Below are 25,927 nucleotides of genomic sequence, written 5' to 3'. Positions count from 1 at the left end.
TTGAGCTCAGACAGGTGAAGCACTTTGCCCAGGGTCACACAGCTGGTGAGTGGTGGAGCCGGAACTCAGCCCTTAACGGCGATGCCACACGGCCTCTCAGATTCCTCACTCCTGAAACTCCCTCAGCACTGAACGGGGCTTCCTGTGCCCCAGGGACACGGCAGCAGTCGCAGTCCCTGATACGGCCCTGGCGCCCCAAAGAGGCGGGCAGTGGTTCCCCAAATGAACGAGGGGTGCAGCCCAAACCCAACCTGCACAGACTTGTCCTTGGGAAGGCCTGCCACCACGCGGAAGGTAGGGCTAGCCTTTCTGTCTGCACAGATTTGCCTTTTCTGGACATTTCATACAAATGGTGGTAAACAGTATGTGGCCTCTGGTGGCCCGCTTCTTTCTGAAATGGAACAGTTTTGAGTTTCGGCCCCTTTGTAGTACGGCGTAGTAACTGTCCAAGTATGCATTTTGTTTAGCCAGGTGAAAAGAGCAGTTTTTGGCTGTCAGGCCCTGGATTTTGCTCAGGGGCAGCAAGGAGTGCAGGAAGGAAGGGCTCTAAGCCAGGGAGGCACAGGGTCAGGCCTGGGTGCAGGGAGCCAGCAGTGTGGAGTGGACACAGGGGCTGCAGGGTGGGCGGGGGATGGGCCTGCGGGAGCCCCCGCGGAGCTTCTGGGCAGGCATTTCCAGGGGACGCTCCCTCCGGCCATCACTCTGGCCAGGAGCCCAACACCCTGACCCTATCAAACAGCACCATGACTTCTTGGGGACGAAACCAAGGTCCAGGGAAGGAAAGCGGCCTCCCCGGGGCCAGGCAGCTGGTCCAGGCAGAGCAGAATACCTACTCCAGAACTCTCTCTGTTTTGTTAGGTAGGGATGCTGGAGGAAAGAAGCCCACAGAGGCCCTGGGCTCCCCAGAGCTCAGGCTCCATCCTAGACCCCTCGCTTCTTTCTTGGGTGGAAGTGGGCAGCATGGAGCCTGAGAGAAGCTAGCTGTAGGTGACCAGCAGCCTCCCCCATGTCAGCTGCCCCCGCTGCCATGCCATCACGTGCCTGGTGGCTCCCAGCTCTGGGGGAGAGGGGACTGGCACTGGCCTGTCCTCAGGGAATCCGCCAAGCAGGGGGCCACTGACCCCCCCAGGGGGTCCATGAACTTGAGAAAAATTGCCTCTTTAGTTTCACTAGCTGAATTGTGACGTAATTTAGCATTTCCTTCTTAGTAATGTAAGAGGCAAAAAAGAGAGAAAAGAAACACTCTTTAGCAGACCCTAACACTCTGTCATCAATAGAAACGGCAGATGTTTTCACATCACATAACAGTTACTGCAGATCCTGAATGCTCATCACTGCTTTGGGAGTCGTCAGAGCTGCCGCTATATCCTGTTATCTCATGTGTCAATGAGGATGAGTATAAACACTATGTAATGATTTTAAAGGTATTTAATAAACTGTACTTTAACTAGTACCCTTTATAAATCCCGTTTTTTGCCTTTAAGAATCGCTGCTCCACGGGGCTTCCCAAGTGGCCCTAGTGGTAAAGAACCTGCCTACCAGTGCAGGAGATATCTAGAGTCGGGAGTTCGATCCTTTGGTCAGGAAGATCCCCTGGAGGAGGGCACGGCAACCCACTCCAGGATTAAAAAAAAAAAAAAAAAAAATCGTCACTCCAAGAAAGCATACACAGGCTTTACCAGATGGCCAAAAGGCAAAAACTGCTCCCTGGGATCTACTCCCTTCAATAATGGCCCCCAGGCCAAGGTGGGGTTGGTTTGGTCACCTCAGATGGAGATAAAGTAGGGACAGGGTACACAGGGGGTTGTTAACTAGCAGTTCTCAGTACCCTAGACAGTCTACAGGAAATATAAGCCCTTAGCAACCTCTCAAATTGCACTTGGTCCTTTAGGTGTCCAGCTCCAACACCACTTCCTCCAGGAAGCCCTCCCAGACTGCCTAGGACTTCTGGCTCCTGATGTCCCCTGAAAGCCTACCCACTGGGTTGGTCTTTGTTCTCAGAGGCCTCCTGGTGAGTCTGAGGGCCAGGATCTCTGACCTTGCCACCTCCACACCAGCCACAGGTACCATCCAGCCACTCCTCCAGTGAGGCGCCCGCGTGGTTTCAATGCCGGTACAGCCTCACACAAGGTCACTGCCAGGGCTGGGGGAGGCAGCACCTGCCCACTTGTGTGCAGCAGGGGAATCCGAGAGCAGGGGCAGGAGAGACAGACAGGCTCAGAGACCTGAGGCCCAAGGCCCAGAGCAGCTGCAGACAGGAATGACATCTGCGGGCTTCCCTGGTGGCTCGGTGGTGAACAATCTACCTGCCAACGCAGGAGACGTGGGTTCGATCTCTGATCCGGGAAGATTCCACATGCTATGGAGAAACTAAGACTGTGAGCCACAACTACTGAGCTTGTGCCCTAGAGCCCGGGCGCCCCGACTACTGAAGCCCATGCACCTACAGTCCCTGCTCCGTCATACAGGAAGACGCGGATGGCAACGAGAAGCCCACACGCCACAACCAGAGCACACCCCGCTCGCCGCAATCGGAGAAAAGCCTGTGCGCGTCAGCGAAGACCCAGCTCAGCCCAAAACGGGCAAATACAATAAAATTACTTTTCAAAAAGAATGATAATTGCATCTGGTCATTTTCCTCTGATGCTGAGACACACACTCCAGGTGGGGGCAGCAGTGGGCTGAAACACTGAGAGGAATGGAAGCGGGGTTTGGCCTGAAGGCCCCCCAGCCCCGCCTGGCTTTTCTCAGCAGCACCGCCAGCCATGTCCCCAGGCCTGGTTGGTCACCAGTGGGCACGTGTGAGTGTCAGGCGGATTGGGAAGGACCCTGAGGTCATCAGTATGTATGCGTATTTCATGCATTTATAAGAAAAAGGAACTATTAAATCAAAACCAGCATTTTGCATAGATTATCAGTGGAAATAAATGAGAAGAAACACATTCAAATTTTTTTAATGAACCAGTGAAAAAAAACAAACACGGTAAGGAAATGGCAGTACAGGTGGTTCGGAGAAATTACATAGAGCGTTTACGCAGCACTTCCGCTGTGCCAGGGGCCACCCAAGCACTTTACAGGCTGGGGGGCTGGCCCGGGCGCCGGCTCAGGACCAGCCCCCACACACTTGCTCATCTGTGATGCTGTGATGAAATCATCAAGGCCCCACCTTGGGTCATCCGCCCTCGACTTGTCCAGCCTTAACTGAACCACAAGGCCGCTGCGAGTCAAAGGGCCCGGGCCTCCAGCTGCAGTCAGGCACCCAGCCGAGCAAGCGGCCCCGGCGAGCTGGGGTGAGGAGGACAGCTCACACGGTGAGGTCACTGGCCACCACGGCTGGGCCAGGCTGGGAGGCCCGAGTCGGAGCCCTGCCCCCAGGTTCCGAGGGCATGGCTGCAAACTGGTGAGGGCCCAGCTCCAGCCTGAAGTTGGGGGGCCTGGGGCCTGGCTGCCCCCTGCCCCCGTGAGCTCAGGAAGGCCCTGCCTGGACGCGGTTCACTGGAGACGTGGGGTCTCGCAGCGTGGTTGAGCACGGGCTCCAGAGCCAGAGTGCCTGGGGCCAAGTCCTGGCTCCCAACTTAAACCCTGTGACTCTGAGCAAAACGACGTAATGTCTGCACCTCAACCACCCGACCCTGAAAACAGGGCCGAGCGGGACTCCTTCCAGGGTGAGTGTGGTGACTGAGTCAGCACAGTGCACCCCTCAGACCAGGGCCGAGCTCACGCTCCGGAGTGCTCCTCGAAGCCGGCTGGCCATCACTGCCGTGTTTTATCCCCACACTGGAAGGCGGGGACCCAGAAGAGAACAAAGCACCTGTTGAGTGACGGAATGGTTGGTGAGGCGTATGCGAGGGGGACATGCCTGTGAGTGTGTGTTTCCAGCTCCCAAAGCCACGGCTGCCAAGGTTTGATTTGAGCAGGGGCTGGTGTAAGCAGCCGGCACAGAGGAGGGGCCGTGCGGTGAGGGGCGCACCCCTGGGCGCCGGGGGTGGGATGCGAAGAGGTCACTGCTTCCGCTAAGAGGATCCATGTTCCGATCCTCGTCCTGTGAGGCTGTGATGAACACAATGACCTCTTTTCCTCTCTGAAAGGGACATCTGGAGGGTCTCAGGAGAGAGGGACATGAGAGCACCCGCCACAGAGCTGCCCAGCGCAGCGCCTGACTCAGCAGGAGACACAGCTGGAGAAAGGTGACGATGGTGGCCATGGGCACCACTTCCAGGCATCGGGCACTTACTCCGTCTAAGCCACCATGCTGAGCACTTTCTATGCTGTTTCGTTCTGCTAGCTGCGTGACCTTATGAGATTGGCAGTTACATTTCTACTTTGTAATCAGGGGAAGCAAGCTCAGAGAGGGCAAGCCATCTGTCCAAGGTCACGGAGCCAGGAGTGGCCGGGCTGGAATACACACTCCAACCTGTCCTGCTCTGTAACTGGAACACGGCTCCATTCTCACATGACTTGATGGGCCCAGGGGGAGACAAGGGCCGGGGCGAAGGTGTGAGCTGTGGGGAGCGAGGCCTGTGTGCAGCTGGCGCCAGTCTCCCAGGAAGAGGCTGTGGGGCAAACGAGACTGCTCCCCCACCCCTGCCGCACAAAGGGGCACAGAAACCCGATGCCAGGCATCAGGTGACGGCCGAGAGGGCTCTCTCCTCTGCACACAGGTGCAAAGGCACCCATGAGAGGCAAGGACGGGGTGGGCACCAGGGGGCGGCGGTGGCTCAGGCCACACCCCTGCTAGCCTGGGGCTGTGGTCACCCCAGTGGGCGTCAAAACCAGGAAGCAGCAGTGAGGGTGGGGGGGGGGGGGGACAGGGGGCTGAGGGCCAGTTCTCACTCCTAAGGCTTCAAAAGCAGGTTACAGACACAGACGAGAGATACAGAGAGCAGTGGGCAGTGGCCCTGGGGAGCGGAGAGGTGGGACAGGGTGGGAACAGGCTGGGCAGGATCCAGGGCACCAGGAGAGGCTGGGGCGGGGGGAGGGGGATGGGGACCCAGTGGGCCTCAGCAAGCACTCTGCTTTCTGCACGAGACAGGAGCCACCAGGCTGGTTCAGAGCAGTGTCAGGAACTATCCGTGGTCTGGGAAGGGCTGCGTCTGCAGAGACCAGGGCCGGGGAGCGGGGAGCCCCTGAGTCCCCTAACAGGGAGGCTGTCAGGACTGGCACCCAGAGCTGAGGAGGGAGGCTGAAGCTACTGGGCAGCCCGGAGCCAGGCCTGGGTTCTAACTGCACGTGGTCCTGACTCCCAGGGCCTGGCCAGCGCATCTGCGGAGCCCACCCTCAGAGGGCCCTGTCACGCCCTTCCTACCCAGACAGAAGGGCACCATCACCATCACCCTGCCCGACAGAGAGGAAACCAGAGCCTCGCAGCAGTAAGGTCACTGCAGTGACCAGTCCTGTAGGACACCCAGGCTCTGTGGTCCATGCCTCGACGTCTGGGGAACACCATCCTCGCCCACCCAGGCCACTTGGGCTCACACCTTCAGGGGGCACCAGGCCAGCAGCCCCCGGGCAGGCGGTGCGCCAGGTGCACAGCCCACCCACACGGTGAGGCTGCCTTGTCCGCGTACCCACCCTGCTGCCCCAGGCAGTCAGCACCCGGGCCCCACCGCCCTCACGATGCCATCCCTGGGCCCCAGGTGGGATGTCTGCGTTACCTCCACGTCCTGCTGTCCTCCCCAGAGGTGCCCTGTCCGCAGCCCCCTTTCAGTGACTGGCCGGGGACAGGGGGATGACCCCTGCAGGGCTGTCAGGAAACAAGAGCTCGTGTCCCCAGGGGTGGACGAGGTGGCCTCCCACTTCTGGAGCAGCCACTCCAGAATCCACCACGGGGAGAGAGCCTCCCGAGGATAAAGCCGACTTGGGAGAGGTGAGCCCAGAGGAAGAGAGAGACACAGGATCCAGCGAGGCCAGAAGTCAAGCTAGTCAAGGCTGCTCAGATCCAGAAGACAATAAAATCCCCCTTCAGCCTTCAGCCCCTTGGAGTGAGGCTTCTAACCCAGAATTCCCACTTAGACACCATCTTCGTATTCGTCAGCCCACAACTCCCAGGCCTGGGCCTTGCCACGCTGTGTGCTGGCACTGGGAGGACAGGGAGGGCTCGGACGGGGGTCCCTGCCCTCCAGGGGTTCTTATTATCTGGGGGGAGGAGTATGCAGTCCATCCAGGGAGGCCCTCTGGGGGCGCTGTGCATGCTCTGGACTGAGCTGGGATGAGATGGAGGGGGAAGCTAGGTCTCAGAAGCCCCCTTGAAGACTTGCTCATGGACCCCCCGCACCCCCGCCAGCAGCGTGCTCCAGCCACACTCAAAACTCCTTTCCTTTTCCAGAAAGGCCCAGGGCTTTACCTCACCTCGTTCTCTCCCTCCTCTTAGGCAGGACACTCTCATTTCAACCCTCAGCTCAGGGGACCTTTTCTCTGGGCAGCCCTCCACGACCCCCCGCTGGTCAGGCGCCCTCCCCTGGGCTCCACGCATGTCCCCTGCGCTGTCCCTAACAGGGCCAGGCGCAGAGAAGGCACCGTGATAGGGTGAGGGGGAGAGGCAGGCGGCGGAGCACACGCCGGGCCACCGTCCCAGGCCTGGAAGGCAGATAGCGCCTTCTGACATCGTGGGGCGGGGGGTTGGCTCCATGCGCAGAAGAACACAGAAGAGCCTGGAGGGAGGCAGGCAGGATGCCAGGGCCCAGACGGCCAGAAACACCACGTGACCCGCCGTGGGTAGGCATCGTCACCCTGCCTTCCAGGTGAGGCCGCAATTGGAAGTGACCTGCCCAGGGGCGCTTCTCCAGCAAGAGGCAGAGGCCACAGCTGGCCCCGTCTGCGTCGTCCACACCCTGTGTCTCCAGCTGCCATGCTGGCTCCTCGGCTGGGGAGGGGGCCTCGTCGAGTTCTCCCCGCCACCCCTCGACGACGGCCTCCGCCAGTCCAGTCCCCAAAGATGGAAACCGAGGTTCAGAATCCTTCCATACTCATTCTCAGAATAAAGAGAAATTCAAATTAAATGCAAGTACACTGACGTTGTTTTTCACACAGGCGACCCCCACAAGCTGGACAGCACCCGCTGGTGACGTGGGAGGCGGGCGCGCCCTGAGCAGCCGGTGTCCGCAACGACAGGCACAACCCCTCTCGACAGCAACGTGGCTACATCAACCCATCAAGAGGCCAAAAGACAAATGCGTGTGCCCTTTGCTCCAGGGCCTCCACTCCCGGAGATCCTTGAAAGGTGAGAACTTGCATACCTAACAGGTTACTACCCACGGCGCGGAGCAGAAGAGTGTGCAGGTAAACATCGCCTTTCATGGACAGTGCTCGTTGTTAGAAAGCAAGCTAACCCAGAGACGGAGCAAGGGACGCCGCCCAGGAATCAGAGCGTGAAGGCCTTCCTGGCAGCCTCCAGAGCCTCGCCCTGTGGCGGAGAGCCTCCTTTGGCAGGGAGCGCTCCTCTCCGAGCGTCACGTGCTGTGTACGGGGCCACAGGGACCGCGGTCTCGTCCTGCCCTGGGGGAGATGACCACTGACAGAAGGTGGCTGGCTGAGGCTGAGCGCCCCCACCAATTCAGAAGCAATTTAGAAGAACGTATGGGGGGATGGTGGGTTTTTAGGATTCGTTGCAAAATAATGGGGGCGAGGCAGCCTGAGGGTCAAGACTGGCCACATACGGGTCGTTACTGAAGCCAGAAAGCGGGTTCATCATACTCCTACAGTTGCTATGTCGGGAGACGTCCATAACAAAAAGTTAAATGGGGGGCGGAAAGCAGCTGCTCAGACCTGGTGGTCCACACAGGCCCCAGGGGCAGTATTTGGGATCGGAAGGAAGAAGCTTGAGGGAGGCCAAGGCCAGCCTTTCACGACAACCTTAATTACACAGTCAGGTCTGGCCCAGCAGGTGATCAACTAACATGGGCTGGAAGAAGGAAGGGAGGAATACAAAGCCGGGCCTCAGACCCAGACGGAGGGCTGTCACGGGGAATCTGAGGCACACGGTGGTGAAGCGGGGAGACCAAGGGCTCCAGGACAGGCCTGCTGATGGCAGCGTCCCTGAGTTCTGCACGGAGCCCGCCGATGGTGACAACCTTCACGTGCCTGAGCTGAAGCCTCACAGCACCCCTGGGAAGGGGAGGTGATCAGGCCCCCAACCTAAGACAAAGAAAATCAGGTGCCAAGAGGAGGCGATACCCGAGTGAGCACACAGGACGCACACTCAGGGGCTCCTCTCTCACAGCCGGGCCACTATGGCCTCCAGAGTCCACCGAAGTCAGCTCCATGGCTCTGCATACGCCAGGAGGAAGCGTCCTCGGGTGCCCGTGCCCATGGCGGTTACGACTCTCAGGCCTTGCCCCCCACCAAGCCAGGGGCTCCCCCAGGACCCAGCCACAGGGTGCTCTGGGGGCCAGGAGGTCCGGGGCCAGGATGGGGGAGTGACAGGGCCCAGACAGAGCGGAGGGGAGCAGCAGCCTTTGCTAGGACGACTTCCACCAGCAGGGGTTTCTAGCAGCGCAGTTGGCTCCAAAAAAAGCCTCTGCCTGTGACTACTCGGGAAAAACGAAGGGACACGGTCACGAGTTATTCTTCCCGATGACGAAGCACTGGGCTTCCTCCACCCCTGCCAGCCTTTCCGTAGCTCAGAGGGACCGAGGCAGCGGAGGTCACGCCCAGGCTGGAAGCCCTAACTTTCCCAGCAGAGGGTGCCCATGTCGCCACTGCTGATGCCAAGCTCCATCCTTCCTGGAGCCGCACCAGCCCCAGGGGCCGCTGCCTGTCACTCCAACCAGCCTGGTCTCCTGTGCCTTCGCTTGGACAGGCCCTGCCTGTCCCTGGCAGAGCTGAGGCGGGGCTGAGATCCCCAAGGGGTGTGTTTGGGTGTGCACCTTCAGAAACATGGTGAGCATGTGCGGGGAAACTCCAGCAGTCCCCCCCCCGGAAAGGAAAACCCTCCACCTCGCAGTCTCTGTCCTTCGGAGACAGGCAGACACATAACAAGGCATGGTGACCACGGTGAGGAACGGGCCGGACTCGGGCACTTTTAGTCTCCACAGCCTGTCCCTGCGCTGGGACTGAAGCTGCAACTCCTCAGCCCAGGACAAGGCCCCTAACTCGATCCTGCTGTGGTCTCCCCCATCCCTGCGCACATACCTCCCGGCCGACCTCGCTTGTTTCTGCCTCTAGGCCGGCAACTGCCGTTGCTGCGGCTCCGAGCGCTCCCCTCCCCACACCCCCTTCCTAACCCGTCGTCCAGGTCTCAGCTCAAATGTCACCACTTCTGAGGGGCCTCCTCTGGCCCCTTTCTAAATCAGCGCCCCCACGCCCGTATTCTCCAGCATGTCCCTCTGCGGCCTCATGGGACGCACCCCAACCGGTATCTGTTTCCTCGTTCGCTCTCTGTCCTACACCAAGGGCTCCCTGAGTCTAGAGACATCGCTGCGGCAAATGAATGACTCGCTCTGTGAATAGCACGGGGTCTCTCTTCCTTTCTCCCCAGAGAGCCATGTGACGGGGGTAGGAAGCCACACCGTGCCCTGGACAGGAGGCCCCTCAGGAGAGGCTGGGCCAGTCCTATCTTCTCAGACCCCGGGCCCCTCCCCAGGCCTGTGAAGGGGCCACGATGTCCACAGTTTCCTGGGTGATAAGCGTGGTCTTCCCTGTCCCTCCAGGGAGGGAGGCATCATGACTGGGGGGAGGGGAGGCAGGATCAGGGACGCCAGCTGCAGGGGGTGGGATGCGCTTTTGCAACCAGCCAGAAGTCCCAGGCCAGGAAGAGGGAGGGCCTGGCTACTCCACCCGTGGACCCGCATAACCTTCCAAACCGCTCGGCCCATCTGAAGATCCTGCTACAGAAGCACGTGCAGTCTGAAGGTGCCGGAAGCTTTCTAAGTCACAGACGACTCAGCTTGGCCCACCGCGGAGCCTCCCCCTCAGCAGGAGCTTGATGAAGCTCCAGGGCGCTCTAGGGGGAGGGAGGAGGTCACGGGGCGCGGTCACACGGGGCACACTAAGGACCCACGCGCCAACCGTGTGACAGGCCACTTCTAATTCTAAGGCACTGCTACTCACCGCAGCAAACACACTCGGACAGCACCTTGACTGCTTTCGGCAACCAGGTGAGGGCACATTTACTCCCCAGGTGAAAAATGAACCTGAAGCGCGGAAGTTAAGGAGCCGGCCTGAGGTCGCAGTGCCCATGGGAGGAGCTGGGGCTCAGGCCTAAGCAGTCCCACTCCTCAGTCCTGGCTCCTTGTTTCCTGTCATCACTTGCTTGGCTGCGGCGGGTCTTAGTCACAGCACACAGGATCTTCCTTGTGGCACGCAGGCCCACCTGCTCTGTGGCACGCGGGATCTTAGTTCCCCTGACCAGGGATTAAACCCGCGTCCCCTGCACTGCAAGGGGGATTCTGAACCCCTGGACCATCAGGAAGTCCCCACAACTGCTGCCCTTAACCACACCCGACGCTTTCTGTCCACAGCCACAGTCTGAGCTACAGTACACGCCGCCTCAAGCTTTCCAGAAGAGGAAAGCGAGGCCCAGGGAGGCAGGGTACTTTCCAAGGACATGGCCAGGAGAGAGAGGCAAACGTGGCAGGCTCAGGGTGGGGGTGGGACAGTCCGAGCTGTCTAAGGTTCCTACCTAAGTCTTGCGCTGACCCACCAGCGGCGCCCCCTCTTCTCTGCGCCAGCCCTGGGCTCCCATCGTCCTCCCGCCCTCAAAGTGGGTCTGTGGTGGCGAGGCTGACTTGTCTCTCGCCTCCCTGGCGGTGCTGTGTGCCCAGCACATGTGGGTGGGCACAGAGCTCAACGCCTGCTGATGCTGAACCACCAAGACGACACGTCCAGCCCTGTGGTGGGTGGAGCCGCAGCACGACCCAACACAAGTGCCCACGACAGGCCCTCTGACTGCGAGCTGTCTCCTGGGGAGGTGAGGTGTGTGTGTGTGTGACACGGAGAGCTGTCTCCTGGGGGGGTGGGGTGTGTGTGTGTGTGTGTGTGTGTGTGACACGGAGAGCTATCTCCTGGGGGGGTGGGGCGTGTGTGTGTATGTGATACTGCAAGCTGTCTCCTGGGGGTGTGGAGTGTGTGTGTGTGTGTGTGTGTGTGTGTGAGACACTGAGAGCTGTCTCCTGGGGCGTGTGTGTGTGTGTGTGTGTGTGTGTGTGTGAGACACTGCGAGCTGTCTCCTGGAGTGTATGTGCAGGCGCACGTGTGTACGTGTGACTGGTGGCTCTCTGCCTTGTGATGTGAATCCACCTTCTTGACCCAGAACCACGCAGGCCGGTGTGGAAGGCATGGCCTCTGGAGGCAGACGGTGCATCTGGCAGTGTCTGTTTTCAGCGTCTGAGGAGACCAGGTCCCCTTCTCTGAGCTGTCCCCAAGCCCCACGAGGCTGAGCCTGGCCCTCCCAGGCCCCACTTGACAGGAAGGATGTGGGATTTCTGCTCAGCCTGCATGACCACCAGGATGGCCAGTGACCGGAGACAGGAACGAGTCGGCAGCGCTGTGGCCCGGAGAGCCGGGGCGTGCTCTTCCCATAGGCTCCAACCCCCAGCCCCGCGGGAGCGCACAGAGGCCTCTGTGTCCTTCCCGTGAGCGCCTTCATTTACCTCACGCGACCCCAATGGTTTCCCACCAGACCCCAGGCGCCGCAGGACAAGGCCCTGGTCTCTTTCTGGTCGAGTTTCCTCTCCTGGAAAACACAGCCAATCACTCGCGCGCGCTCTCTCTCTCTCTCTCTCACACACACACACACACACACATACACCCCAGGAGACAGCTCGCAGACTTCTAGCAGCAGTAACTGAGATCACTTGGGGGACACATTTGGCGGGAGGCTGGTGCTGGTCGACCGGCCGGCCGGCCATCAGCGAGGCCCTGAGCTGACACCTGGAGAGCGAGCGGAGCCCTGGGCAAACAAAGGATCGGCGCTGCCCGGAGGCTCCTCGGCTCTGCCTGCAGGCCAGCTGCGTACACCTGTCCCCCGCCACCTGGCTCAGAAATACTGGTCGCACCACTCCTGCCTGCCAGAAGACAAATATTTACCCAGGGCTGGGCACCTGAGGGCACAGGAGTGAAGGCTTGGGGATGGAGGAGGACCCACAGGGTGGTGGGACGGGGAGCCCAGGTCGGCCACGCAGCTCTGCGCCAGTCCCCCGCCTGCAGGGGGGAGACGCTGCTCCACTCCCAGCGGGCCAGACGAGCCGGACTCCCCCCTCTGCATCTCACCGTCCCCCCACGTCTGTGAAATGGGGCAACAACGATCCACCTACCCCGAGGGACAGGTGTGGACAGGGCCGGCTGGAGCACGGATGGTGTCAGTGCTGCGCCCTGCACCGGGCGGGCGCTCTGCCAACACCAGCCACCGCCACCCTCGCGGTTACTGATCGGCGGCCCTGCACAGCCCCCACCACTCTTCCGGGATGCCTGGCGCCTGCCTCGTCCACATCTGTGAGGCTCGCCACAGCCTCCCAGTCCTGCCCTCTTCAAAGGAACACGCGTGCCAACTCTTAACTCCCACTCCGCAGCGAAGCACCCCTGCCCAGCCCACCCACTGGCCGAGGAGGCAAGAGCCAGGTGGCAGCTCCTCTCAGCTGCCCAGGGCAGAGGCCACAGTCCCTCCTTCTGCCAGGGGCCCGAGTTTAACTCCGAGTCCTGGATACTGGACTCCGTTTCTCCCTTTAATCCCACCTGCCTCAAAGGTCAGTGTCTCAGCAGCAATTCAATGGATCCTTCACTCAACACCTGCTCTGTGCTCCACCCCTGGAGGGTGATGCTGGGGACACAGCATTCAAAACACCTCTGATTCCTGCCTCCACAGGGGAGACAGCGCAGTTCCCAGACAGTGATGACCCTGAGGGGGCAGGACTAAGGCAGGAGGGCCCAGGAGTGCACCTAACCTGATCCGGGGATCAGGGAGGGCTTCCTGGAGGAGGGGCTACCTAACCACACTGGTCATGTGAGCACAGGGGCTGTGAGTCTCATTCACCATCTCATCCTGGAATTTAACATAACTGCGCCTGGTCCACGGCAGGTGCTCCATCACCTGAAGAAAAGAAAGCGGGGGTGGCGGTGAGGAGACCCAGGGCGGGTCTGAGTAGGAGTTCGCCAGGTAAGGGAGGGAAGAGCCACTTGAGAGGGCTGGGTGTGATCATGTACCACTGCACAGCTCCAACTGCAACCAGCAATTCCACTCCGAGGTCTGTACCCTGGAGAACTTCTTGCTCACACCCCAGGTGATGTGTACACAAAGCTCACGGCTACGCCAGTGTGTCAGACCGAAAGCCAGAAACAGCTCAAGTGTCCATCGAGGATAATCTAAGGCAGAGCCATGTGATGGAAGGCTCGGGAGCATCTCCATGGATGGAAGTGAGAAATGGTACGCTGAGGGGAAAGGAGAGCCCCAGGTCTCCACTCACGACACACCGTCATTCTCATAACACCCAGAAACAAGCAAAACCAAACTGTATTTTTTCATCATACACGCACAGGTGATAAAACTTTTTTTTTTTTTTTTTTAATAAAAGAGGCATGACAATCACATCCTGCAGGGTAGCAGTCATGGGTCTCTGGGCTCCATCCACCCTCCCACCCAGACAGAGCTGAGTTAATGGTAATGTTCTCAGCCCTAAATTGGGAGGTAGGCTCATGGGTCTTTATTATACTACACTTTAACTTACGTGTATGGTACATGCATAGTTTAAATGCCGTGAAGAGAACTTAATAACAATAATTTTAAAAGCAGAGGGAAGGAGGGAATCCCCTGGTGGTCCAGGGGTTAGAACGCCATGCTCCCACTGCAGGGGGCACAAGTTCAATCCCTGGGCTGGTCTGGTCGGGGAACTAAGATCCCATAAGCTATTCTCTGCAGCCAAAAAAAGTAGAGGGAGGGAGAAGTGTGTTGCAGCAAAGGGAACAGCACGTGGAAAGGCTCAGAGGACAGAGGACTGAGGAGCCTCTGGGGAACTGAAAGTCACTGTCAGGGTCAAGTGAGGTAAACAGGCAAGGGACCCAACACAGGGCTGCCGGCACTGCGGTGCCTGAGAAAGGTCTGCAAATCACTCAGTGGCTCCCTGCTTCCCATTGCTCCCATAGGCAACAGGCCCAGCTCAGGGAAGGGGACCTCTGAGAAAGCTGAGGGCCACCAGGGGACAACCAGGCCGGCTATTTCAGGCTGCCTGCCTCAGGCTTCTGGTTGGGGCACCAGATGGCCAGCTGGACTCAATAGGGACTTTAGTTTGGAATTTTAAAATCCAATAACTGTGAGCTGTTTACTGGTGCGATGAAGGCTCCAGGGATGGACACTGAGTGCCTGGAACTTCTTGCTGCCCGACCTGACTCTCCTCCCCTATGAAAGGTAAGCACCGCCAGGCCACGTGGCCTCACGAGGTGTGTCTGGGTGCTAAAGGACATGTTCATTCATTCTTTATCAAACAACCTGGGCTGGGCAGACAACAGAGCACAAAACAGATCCGGATCCCTGCCCTCGGGGAGTGACTGCTAGGAAGGCAGACAAACAATCACACAAATATAAGTGACAAATTATAAGCCAAGAAAGCACTCAGAGGAAAACACAGGTGATGATCACTTAGACTGGAGGGAGTAACCGGGAAAGGCCTGTAGAGGGAGGAACATTTAGGCTGAGACCTAAAAGACGAGTTACGAGGCAGAAATTCATTCATTCCCTCAAATGTTTCTTGAGTGCCTCTCAAGTTTCGGGGCCAGGTGCAGTTCGAAGTGAACGCAGCCTTGGACCATCCCCTCCCAAGTCCCTTCCGATGGAAAAGGCAGACACAAGACAGGGAGTGTGTGTCAGCAGACAAATGGTAACCCCATGGAAGCTGGGGAGAGCCTCTCAGGCAGAGGGAGAGCCAGCACAGAGGCCCAGCATGTAGGCACTGGAGGAGTGGGGGGGTCTAGATTCCTGGGGGTGAGGCAGACTGGATGTGCCAAGGGACGGGGCTTCAGTCACGTTCCACACAGGGCCGTGACCTCAGCAAGTGACGGATGGCGCCAGGTCACCAACTAGGGGCCCCACCAGCTTCGCCGGGTGGTTCGGCCTGGTGCTCAGCGAACAGTGGCTGTAGGTGTGTTTCCAGGAGAACCTCTTGGGAACCTGCTATCCCCTCTGCCCAGGCCTGGCCGCCACTAACACGACCCCCCTCCCCCCGCAGTGCCACCAGGGCCGGGGCCAGGGCCACCACCCCCCACCCACCCCGCCCTCTCTGCTGCAGAAAGCCAGCAAAAGAGCAAAGGCAACAGGGATTCTTTTTAAGGAGGCTCCCCCATCTCCAGCTTTCCAGCAAGGCCAATGATAAATGAGGAAAAATATATCTGCACACGATGTAATGCCCAAGAGTGGATATCTAAAATAGAGACACAGGGCTTACAAAATGTCCCAAAACAAAAACGGGCCCAGCGCACAAAGAAGCAACTAACGCGGTAACAAGAAACAAGTTAACTAGTAGTTCAAGAAGGCTCATTAAAACAAAACACCATCTGGGCACCAAGACACCCAAATGCAAGTATTATTCATTCATTCCTTAAAAAAAAAAAAAAAAAATCAAGAGATACAACCAAGTGCTGTCCCTCGAGGCTTCCAGACCTTTGTGAGCACAGACTGTATATGAGACTTCAAAGGTTCCTACCCTCTGACCTGGTAAAACCACCTTCTAAGAATTTCTTCTGAGAAAGCTCCCCGTGACAACAGAAAAATTTATGGACAAGGCTGAACGTCGCTGCATTATTCATGCAGCTGAACACTGGAAAGGGCCTAAATGCTCAGCAACGCGGAATGGCTGGAACAAATTACAACAGCCTGACAGTGGATTTTAATCATGCTTTGTTAAAAAAATAAAAAAGGAAAAATGAAGTGAAAATGCAGAACATTCAAGTGTATACCCAGGCTCCGCCCAGTTTTATTTTTACGTGTTTGTGGCACTGTAACTTAGCCATTGAAGGGAAGGGAAGGAAGTGCTCTGGCATTTCACGCTGACGACATTCCAGGTGGTGCGCGTCGTTTCTGATAAAGAGTCTTGCATCCAGAATATATACAGAACTCTTACAGCCCAACCAGAAGACAAATGATCCCATTTTAAAACGGGCCAAGGATCTGAATAGACATGCCTCCCAAGAAGACATACAAGTGCTGAGAGGCATATGAAAAGATGCTCAACACCATCAGCCGTCAGGGAAACGCAGATCAGATCAAAACCAGAATGTGATGCCCAGCGCCCGCTGGGGTGGCTGGGATCTAAGGGCCGGACAAGGAAGGGAGGATGTGGTGCGAGGGAGCAGAAGCCTCGCCCGGTGCAGGAGAGTGCTAAGTGGGGCAGCCGCCTGGGAAAATGGTCTGGCAGTTGCTCAGAGGGTTAGAGTCGCCAGATGAGCGAGCAATCTCGCAGAAATCTCATAGAAAAATGAAAGCCTGGGTCGGCACAAAAACCTGAATGTGAACATCCACAGCAGCACTATTCATCAAGGCCAAAACGTGGAAGTAACTCAAATGCACATCAATGGATGAAGAGACAAACCATCCACATGCTGGAATGTGACTCGGTGATAACAAGGAATGAAGCGCGGGCACAGTCACGACGTGGGTGAACCCTGTGTATACTGTGCTCGGCGAGAGGAGGCAGACACAGGAGGCCATGGGTGGCACGATTCCACTTCCAGGGGACGTTCAGAAGCCACCAAGACAGAAAGCGGATCAGCAGCGGCCCGAGGGGGTGCGGGAGGGGTGCTGGGATTCCCTGCTAAGGGGTTCAGGGTTTCTTGGGGCGGGGAGAGGAGGTCGGGCAATGAAACGTTCTAAAAATGGACTGTGATGACAAACGCACCATTCTGGGAAAAACTGAACTGTAGGCTTCACATGCGTGAAATGCACGTGAATTACATCTCAGTGGAGCTTTGTAAAAAAATTCCAGATGGTAAGCTTAAGAAGTGATTTTCATTTTTTTCTTTCGACTTTCCAAATCTTTTTTTTTTTTTTACAGTGAACATATCTTATTTGTAAAGTCAGAAAAGAATCAAAGTAAGGGGTCTCTACCTTAGTAACAACCATCCTGAGCTTCCCAGCTCCCCTCACCGACCCTCACTAAGGGGATGAGGAGAAAGCTGAGCCTCGGGCAGGTCTTGCTCAGCTGCCCCATGGGCTGCAGATGGCATCTCCAGTGCCCCAGAGCCCAAACCCTCTCTTTTCATAATAACATCAGGCGGGGAACCCAGGGGCACAACAAGGCAGGTCTCTCAGCTGCCCTCCTCGAGGACATGTCACTCTGCCCCTCAAAGCAACAGAGGTGGCTGAGCAGCAGCAGGAGCCATCCTGGGTGCCAGGCCACCCCACCTGGCCTGCTGCCTCACGTGTAAAACCAGGACGATAAGCCCCCACCCAGGATAATCCGGACGCGGGAAACAGGGGCGGAGCCTGCGCCAGCTGGGATCCTCACGGCTGCATGGTCAGTGAGCACAGGCATTTGGACCCAACAGCTGGCGGCCGCCCAGCAAGTCAGATGGCCCTGCCCTCCCCCGCCCCCCGAACTCACGGGCCTGGGGTGTCTGCTCAGGACCAGCCAGGGTCAGACTGCTGTCAGACATGCGGGCTCTGAGCAGGGCTCCACGGGGAGCTCTATCTCTGGGCTCTGCCCACACCAACCCCCCAACTCCATGCTAATGGAACAACACTCGCCAAGCGCAGGCTCTGTGCTGCTGGACACAGCAGTGACCAGGACAGCCCAGCCCCGCCCTCCTGGGGCTCGCAGTGCAGCGGGGAGACAGCGGTACAGCAGGGGAGCCCAGAGAAGCTCCACGCCACAGACCCCGAGGGCTGAGCCCAGGCCCGGGGGGCAGAGGACCCCCAACCCCCATTCCAGGGAACACAGCTCTTTCTAGTCACTGTGATTAAAGTCAGGACGCCAATACCCCAAGGAGAGAAGGGGGTCACTGGACAAGGGGTGAGCTGGAGGCCTGAGCTGGGAGGGGTGGGGGGCTGGACCCCTGACAGCTTCCACCCCATCCCGGGACACGCCTTGTCACTGGCAGGCAGGGAATCAGGCCACCTGCCACAAAGGCAGAGAGGCAGACCAGTCACCACAACCTGAGCTCTCCTGCCCCGCCCACCGGCCCAGGAGGTCCTGGCACTCCATTCCCTAAGTGGTGGGGGTGACCCGTGGACAGAGACAGGGAAACACACGCGGTGGGAAGGGACCTCAACACCCCCTTGCTGCATCAAAAGGCAGTGCCGTGGCCGAGGACCCACAGCAAGCCCACAGCCATGACGGGCCTGCCACTTGAGCCGCTCGGCCAACCCGCACTCCCGCGGCTCTGCGGATCTGGCGGGGGACACCCGCGGCAGACTCCGGGCCCTCCTCCAGTCCTGTCCTGGGCTGCGAGAGGGCGGGGCCCGCCTCGTCCCTGAGGCCTAGCACCACCTGCCCTTCCTTCTCTCAGTGCCACATGCTGGGAGCACCAGGGGATACAGGAGCACCAGGGGATACAGGAGCACCCAGCCAAAGCCACCCCCGCCCTCATGATGCTCATGGTCAAGGGTGCAAGAGTACCTTCCGGCCCACAGATAACCAGATTGCTGACCTTCTGGGGGAACCAAGAGAGAGGGCCAGGAAAGAAGGGTTTGCTGGTACCTGAGGACAAGCTAGAGCCGTGAGAGCAAGGCAGGCATTCCAGGACAGGATAAGGGGAGCGCCCAGCAGGCTGGAACTGAGAAGAAGCCACCGCACTTGAGCCCAGAGAGCACACAGGCAAGGGGGGGCCCAGCCATGGTCAGTGAAGGCAGCAGGGGCCGGCCTCGCAAGCTGTTTTAGGGCTCCTGCGTCGGGTGTGAAAGGCAGTGGGGGGAAGGGGCCATAAGCCTGATGTGAAGAAACAGGGCTCGCTTCCTCGGGAATGGAGAGAGGACGTGAGCAGGGAGAGCAGTCAGAACTCCGTCACCTGGTGCACAGTGGGGAGAGGCGGTGGCAAGGGATGAACGAACGGATAGACGGACGGATGGCAGCGTGGACAAACGATCCAAGTGACCCCTTGAACATCTTCCTTGGCCCCTGCTTCCTTTCAGGCCCTCAGCTATTCTGAGGCCCAGTCCTGGGTTAGGGGCCCGAGGCTCCCGACCTGGGGCGCTCGTCAGCAGGCCTACTGAGCTCCGAGTCCCCGTGGGGCCTGGGGGTGCTCACGTGGAGCCAGAGGGAACAGATGTGGTCTCTCGCGGTGTTCCTGGGTCCAGTGGGGGGAGATGGACCCAAACAAGTAACAGCAGCGTGAGGAGGTGCCACAGGAACCCAGGAGAGCAGAGCAGCGCTGTCTGGAGACGTAGTGTGTGCCAGTGCGGGGAGGTAGGGAGAGGGAACCGAGGTCTGTGGATTAGACTGGGGGGGCCGGGGGGTGGTGGGCAGATGGGGATGGACACCGGCTTGGGAAGGGCTCCCCACAGGCTCAGGGGCGCAGCCTCTGTCCTGTGGTGAGGAAGGAGCCATGCCTGGGAGGCTTCTGGGGAACAGAGCAGAGGGTGAGCCCTGTTCCCTCTGGTTCGAACACGGCTCCTCCCTTCACTGTCTGTGTGGCCTTGGCACACGTGAGCCTCAGCTTTCCCCTTCTGGCTGCTGTGAAGGTTGAATGAGTTAACGCACACGAAGAGCTTAGATCACCCCACCATGGTCGTCACCATCATGGCCATCCCAAAGCCTGACCCTCCGCAGGGTCCCTTTCTTCCCTGGCAGGGACCGGGGGCTTCCATCTCCCAGCAGGCCCGCCCTGCCTCCCCCCACCCGCCCCAGGGCTCTGAGGAACCCAGGGGGTTCAGCTGTGAAGGTGCTGGCTTCGCACAAAGGGGAGGGCCGCAAGAAATACCAGCAGCTCCCCCACCACACGGCTGATGGCAGCTGGCAGGAGGCTACGGCTATGGGGAGACGGAGGGGTGGGCGTGAAAGTGGCTCACGAGTCTGACCCCAGCGGGTTCCCACCCACCCAACCGGGTGGGATCCGACAGGGCCTCCGCAGCATCAGACCACAGGGCTCCCACCCCAGGCTTCTGCAGGAAAGGGAGAGGGCGTCAGGCAAGTCACATGAGCCGAGCGGCTGTCAGCAGACACTTTCAAACCACCACCCCCACCTTGAGGCAAAGGCTCTAGAGCTGCTGCAGAGAATAAGGAAGAGGGTGAGAATAACTTTATATAGAGTGCCCACTGGGCACCTGCACCCACCACGACCCGCCAAGGGGAGGGCTGCCGAGCAGCTCTGGGGACACTCAGGAAAGCTAGACCAAGCCGGGCTCTGCCCTCGTGGAGAGAACATAAGCAAAGCACGATGGACATCGGTCCTTCCTGGGGGCACCTGGCCTTGGAACTGCCTTCCGGGAAAGAGGACCCCTTCTGCCTGTCCCACCCTAACTGAAGCACCAGACCCCCACCCCCTGTTGCAGCTCCAGCCCAGCCAGAAAGCACCCCCAAGAGGGAGCTGCCCTAACACGAGCACGGCCCAGCTCAGGGCGGGAGTGATGAGGGTGGCCCGGGAGCAGTGAGGTCAAAGACCCGGCATTCTCACCAGGTCTGTGGGGGCTACGGGGTGCTGCTGGCTCAGAAGGCTGGGCCTGGGTCCCCACCAAGAGTCAGGAGGCTTCGAAACAGACTCCTCTTCTGCCAGAACGGCTCCACGGACGAGCACACTGTGACACAGAGAGGTTTCGGGACGTGCCTGCGTTCACGCGGTGGAACTCACAATCGGCCCAGGGTCTCGGGCTGGTCACTCTGCTCCCAGAGGGAGCCGGGGCAGGCTCACCAGGACACGGCCCCGTTCAGCTCTAACAAGCCCTGACTGCTTGCAACAGCTAGTTACCAGTCCAGTCGCCTCCCAAGTTTCTCAATCCCCACACAAGAGGGGGTACTGAGGCAGAAAAGCCAGGCGACCGCCTCTGGACAGAGGGCAGAGGTGGACTGGCACCAGAGTGCCCCGAAGCCTGGGGCCTGGGCTGCCTTGTGTTACTACAGCTTCATAGAAACAGGAAAGGGGCCCACTGGGGGCTCCATGGTCTCCTTCTGGAACCTGCTGGGCCAATATTCTAGAGTTCAGAATTTCCTGATCTTAGAAAATCACCACAGGATGCCTCCTCTATTATGTTAGACCTCAGTTTTTACAGCTCTCTGGATCTCGGAAGTGTGGGACCTGGGGGACTTTACAGGTAAAGCCAGTTGCTGAGGTGGTACGGGGGAGGCCGTGAAAGCACCCAAGTGCACGACGCCCCCACCCACCACCCCATCCCAGGGCAGGGGGCACGAACTACGGTTGGGGGGCGGTGGAGCTCAGAGACCCACGGGGAGAACACCACAGTGCAAAACCTTCTGGGGAGGGAGAGGTTCAGATAAATCTGGTGATAAAATCAAACAAATGCAAGCGCCTAGCCACCACAGGGCTTCACGAGGCCGAGAGTCTCAGGCCTGCTGCCCCAGCCTTGGTCTCAGCCTCTGCAGGCCACACTTCCAGAAGGTTCTGCTGAAAACAGGGGGCAGGCCCCTTCTTAAAGCCTTCTGCTGGCTCCCTGCCACCCTCAGGCTAACAGAGCCCACAAGGCCCCACCTGGGTGGGTGGTCCCTCCCTGCCTTCTCCAGTCTGGCCTCTGACCCTCTTGCCTCCACCTCCAGACTTCTGACTCCAGGAAGACTGGCTTTTTTCTCCTCCTCGGATGGGCCTCACTGGCTCCACCTCCAACCCTCTGCACTTCTTCCAACTGCTCCACACCTGGCTCACTCCAGTGATTTCTTTAGGCCTGAGACGGCCCCTTCCTCTAAGAAGCCACCTGTGCCTTGCCCATCAGCTCTTCCCAGTCAGGGTCCTGGGCACCCTGATTTGATTAGAACTATTTACCATGCAGCTCCCTTAATCAACCGTGACCTCCACGGAGGCAGGGCCTGCCTTCGCCCCCGACCCTTAACATCGGCATTCACTAAATGAGAGGCTGCTCTCGCCTTCAGCTGGAAGGGACTGAGCATGCACCACATCCGGACGCTGGGGAGCACAGGAGGAATTCTGGCCAAGGCTGAGGACAGAGGAGCAGCGAGGACCTCCCAGGACGCTTGAGCTGCCCAAGAACCACAGAGATCCCCTCTTGAGTGCCACCCAGCCGATTCCTTCACTCAGGCTGCTTCTCATCCCTGAGCTGCCTGGGGAGGCTGGAACGGTCATCTCCATCTTACAAAGGGTTATGGGTTCAAGATGAAGAAACCACGCAGCAGGCAGAAGCGGATGCAGCCGTGAGCCAAAGCTCACACAGCCAGGACCCAGGGGCAGAGAGCGCAGGCCCCCCGCCACGCTGCCTGGCTTTGTGACGGCCTCCGGTGAGTGACCTTGCCTCTCTATGCTCCCAGTACCTCATCTACAAACCAGGAAGAACGGCACCTGCCTCCCGGGTGGCTGGGAGACATAACTGAGACACCCACTCGGCCCAGCGGTGGGAGTAATGAGCGGTGACCAGGGTCGCCCGGAGAGCAAGGGCCTCGGCCTGGGCCCCTCCACGCTCCACTGCAGAAGGCCGCCCACCCAAATCCCGTTTCTGCAGTTACTGCAAGTCAGATGCTTCAGTGTGCTCTAAAACAAGTCTGCGAGGCCAGCCCCAGCCACCCTTGAACTGAGGTCTGGAATTGAGCCTTGGGACTGAGTGCTGGGCAGCTGCGCTGAATCAGGGGCCCTGAGCAGGACAGCCAAACCTGGCCGCCTGGGGAGCTTTCTAGAAACACAGATTCCTGGCCTCCATTCCCAGAAGCCGCCCCCGTCACGGCCAGTCCAGTCCAGGGCGCCTGGCTCCACAGTTCTTAATACTTTTGGAGCCAAACGCCTGTGAGAGACAGGAGACGCCTGGTTCCCAGAAACACGTGCACACACTTTCGACAGCCCCCTTGGAGGACCGAGTGCCAAGCACCCGAGGCATGGGGCCTGGCACAGGCCCATCAACTCCTCCGAGAGGCTTTCTCCCCAGTGCCTTGGTGGCGTGAGATCTGATGGAAAGCCTCACTCCCCTGCCGCTCGCCCACCCTCCTGGGCGCCAGACGCAGGTCACAGGGGTGACCCACAGTCTTCACCCTTCAAGAGGGAAACAAGAAGCGAACACAAATAAAGCCCTGGAGGTGGAAAGGAGGGCCAGCTGCTCCCCACACAGGCCCGACCATGGAGTCAGCTGCCCATGGGGCTTAGGGCTGGGGCGCCAGGCCAGTCTACAGAGGGGACGGGGCCCCGGGGGCAGCTGGAACTTGTCCACAGTCATGGCCGGTGTCTGAGAGGCTGCGGTTAACACTTCAGCGCTTCACATCTAGACCCTCGCGGCCTCTCAGCTGTAGGCTGAGACAGGCTGATTGAGTTTCAGCTCAGAGAGGCTGGGCAGCCTGCCCAGAGTCACCCAGCTCGTCACAGACAGGACTGTCCCTGTCAGGGATGTCGGGGAACTCTCCTGATGGATAGACCGCAGGGTTTTGATGAGGGAAACGCTGCGGGAGAGGCGAGTGCAAACGCAGAGCAGAGACAGCGCGGCATGGAGGGTAGGGGCTGTAGGCGGCGGCAGAAGACTGGCGACGACAAGAACAGGGCCCCCCAGCACTCCCCGGGGACACTGTTCTCTCACTTAATCCTCATCGCCCTATGAGGAGGTACGACTGTCAGCTGTATTTCATAGACAGAAATATCATTACGGACAGACAGAACGACCGCCCAAAGTCACACGGCAGAGTCTATGTGCCAATGCCGGCAGGAGGAGGTGAGGGTGGCCCTGCCGGAAACCTGGGGGAAGCACCAGAGCCACCCCCCTCAAGGGCACTGGCTCCTCACCAGCCAGGCCGCTCACCACTCAGGTAAAATGAGCCATTAACTAGCAAGAGAGCCTCTGTCCACTACGGACAGGTTCCTTTCCACCTGTCAAAACAGTTTCAAGGACTCAATCTGCAGCCCGGGTTTCAGTGAGAACAAACAGGAAGGTGTTTCCACCCTCCTGATCCTCACTGAGGAACATGACGGCCGCTGTCCCCACCAACCCCTCGCCCCCACCGAGCCCTGAAGCTCGGGTGGCCGGAGCTGGGCATGTCTGGGCTCCCTTCACCCTGCAGACGCCTCCACTCCATGTGACGAGTTTCCTGCGGGAGGCAAAGCTCCCATGCCCCCACTCCAGGACAGACTGCACAGGGTGGAGGTCAGGGAGCAGGGAATGAGTCATGGGCAGGGCTGGAGGGAGGGGGCAGACAGCCGCCCAGACTGTGGCCAGTGTCACATGCTCTCCGACGCCTGCCTCGCCAAACCCGTGTCTCCTCCCCACATGGTGGTCAGCTGGGACTAGGGAGACAGCTGGGCCTCAGGTCACTCCCGCAGTTTGGTCTGAAGAGTCCCTGGTACAAGACCCTCAGAGGAGCTGGGACAGCAAGGCCTGCTGTTATGGATGGGGGTTGCGGCAGGCTAGCCCCTCCTCTATGGGGGCCCACTTCCACCCCCCAGGGAGTGTGGGGCACACACGGGCCCCAGCCCGGCAGTACGGAGGCGGCCTCCTCTCCAGCTTCACAGCCCATCCACCAGCAACCGGCTTGCTGCAGAGAACCCCCTGCCCCACCAGGTCCATCCCGTCCACTCAGACATCCTGGAGGTCAGGTCAGCAGGACAGGGCTCACAATTTCACAGATGAGGAAACAAACCAGCTCAGCGAGAATCGGGGCTGTGCCGGAGCCACAGCACGCTGCAGCCGGGGCCAGGCAGGGAGCACACCGCAGCGAGAGGGACCCCAGGTATGGCCTGGCCTCAGCCCTTCTGCATGGCTGCACGTGTCCCTGGCGCTCATTTGGCCACGATCCCCATGTGTCTTTCGAGGGGCTGAGTGGGAATGAGGATGGACTGTCTGCTCTCCCATTCTAGAGGGGGAGAGAGACCACCAGCACGAAACAAATGTGCATCTTAACAGCAGGCGGCCTTTAGTGCAATGAGGCAGACAAGCAGGCCCCCAAGTTGGGGGCAGGCGGGGACGTCATGTGACATGGGAGCCAGGAAAGGCCCTTCTGAGCTCTGCGCTGGGTTGATCCTCAGTAGGCATGAGACTCTCCGGCACCTCTTTCAGATGTCTGGCCTCCAGGAATCCCTCAACACGTGAACTCTGACGGGGCCTGACAGGGCTCCTGTCTCAGGCAGACACCCCCAGAGGCTCCCACCCAGCTGGGCCCCCACCTAGCCCCAGACCCAGCCTCATCCACCGCAGCCGGAAGCTGTCAGGCCTGGCCAAGCTCTCTTCCCAGGGCAAGGCTCTGCTGACTGGGCACCCGGTGCTAGGGCCCAATTTCTCCAGTGGCTGCTTGCTCCCAGCCCGGGGGTGCTCCTGCACCTCGGGCCGGGGCGACTTCTCCATCTCTGCGATGGAAGACCAGCTTCTGAATGACCTCTTCCAATTCCGATGCGCCAATTCCTCCCTCACCCTTGGCCTCGGGGTCATGTAACCAGGGCAGGCCCCAGCGTGACCCCTCCCTCACCCTTCCCACGAGGGCTGCGGCTCAAATGACACCCTCTCTGCTTTCCTGTGGCTCACAGACCACCTCCAACAAATCTCCTGCCCCTCCTCCAAGACCTGCCAACCCCTCCCTGAAGCCCCCAGCTGAGACCCTCCATCTCTCAACTGGGCAAGCCCCTTGGCCCAACTTCCCACAGCCTGGTGAGCCTCTGTCTCCCTCAGTCCCAGACCAGCCAACAACTCCACTGTCCTCCCCAGACACAGGGCGACTCACCGGCCAGGACCACCAGGCCCGCCAAATCCCATCTCCCGAACTCACCAACTTCACAAATGAGCCTTCCCCTGCCTGGGAACTCCTTCCCCTGCCACCCAACTCCTTCCCTCACAGGTCGACCTCAGCCCCTCTCCCTGGCCCAGACAGACCAACTCTCCCCGCCCTCCCATAAAGTCAAACCATTTCTCCAGGTCATCACCTCTCCA

At 59.3% G+C, this 25,927-nt stretch overlaps 1 protein-coding gene across 2 annotated transcripts in view; it reads right to left on the bottom strand.

The window, feature by feature from the left end:
* PPP1R37 (protein phosphatase 1 regulatory subunit 37) overlaps nt 1–25,927 on the bottom strand; it is a 36,913-nt gene that overhangs the window by 7,973 nt on the left and 3,013 nt on the right. The gene's annotated exons all lie outside the window — the stretch shown is intronic.

This window comes from Bubalus bubalis, chromosome 18 (genome assembly GCF_019923935.1).
Source record: "Bubalus bubalis isolate 160015118507 breed Murrah chromosome 18, NDDB_SH_1, whole genome shotgun sequence".
NCBI lineage: Eukaryota > Metazoa > Chordata > Mammalia > Artiodactyla > Bovidae > Bubalus > Bubalus bubalis.
Note: the sequence above shows the minus strand (reverse complement) of the source record. Positions and strands in the feature narration are given on the sequence as shown.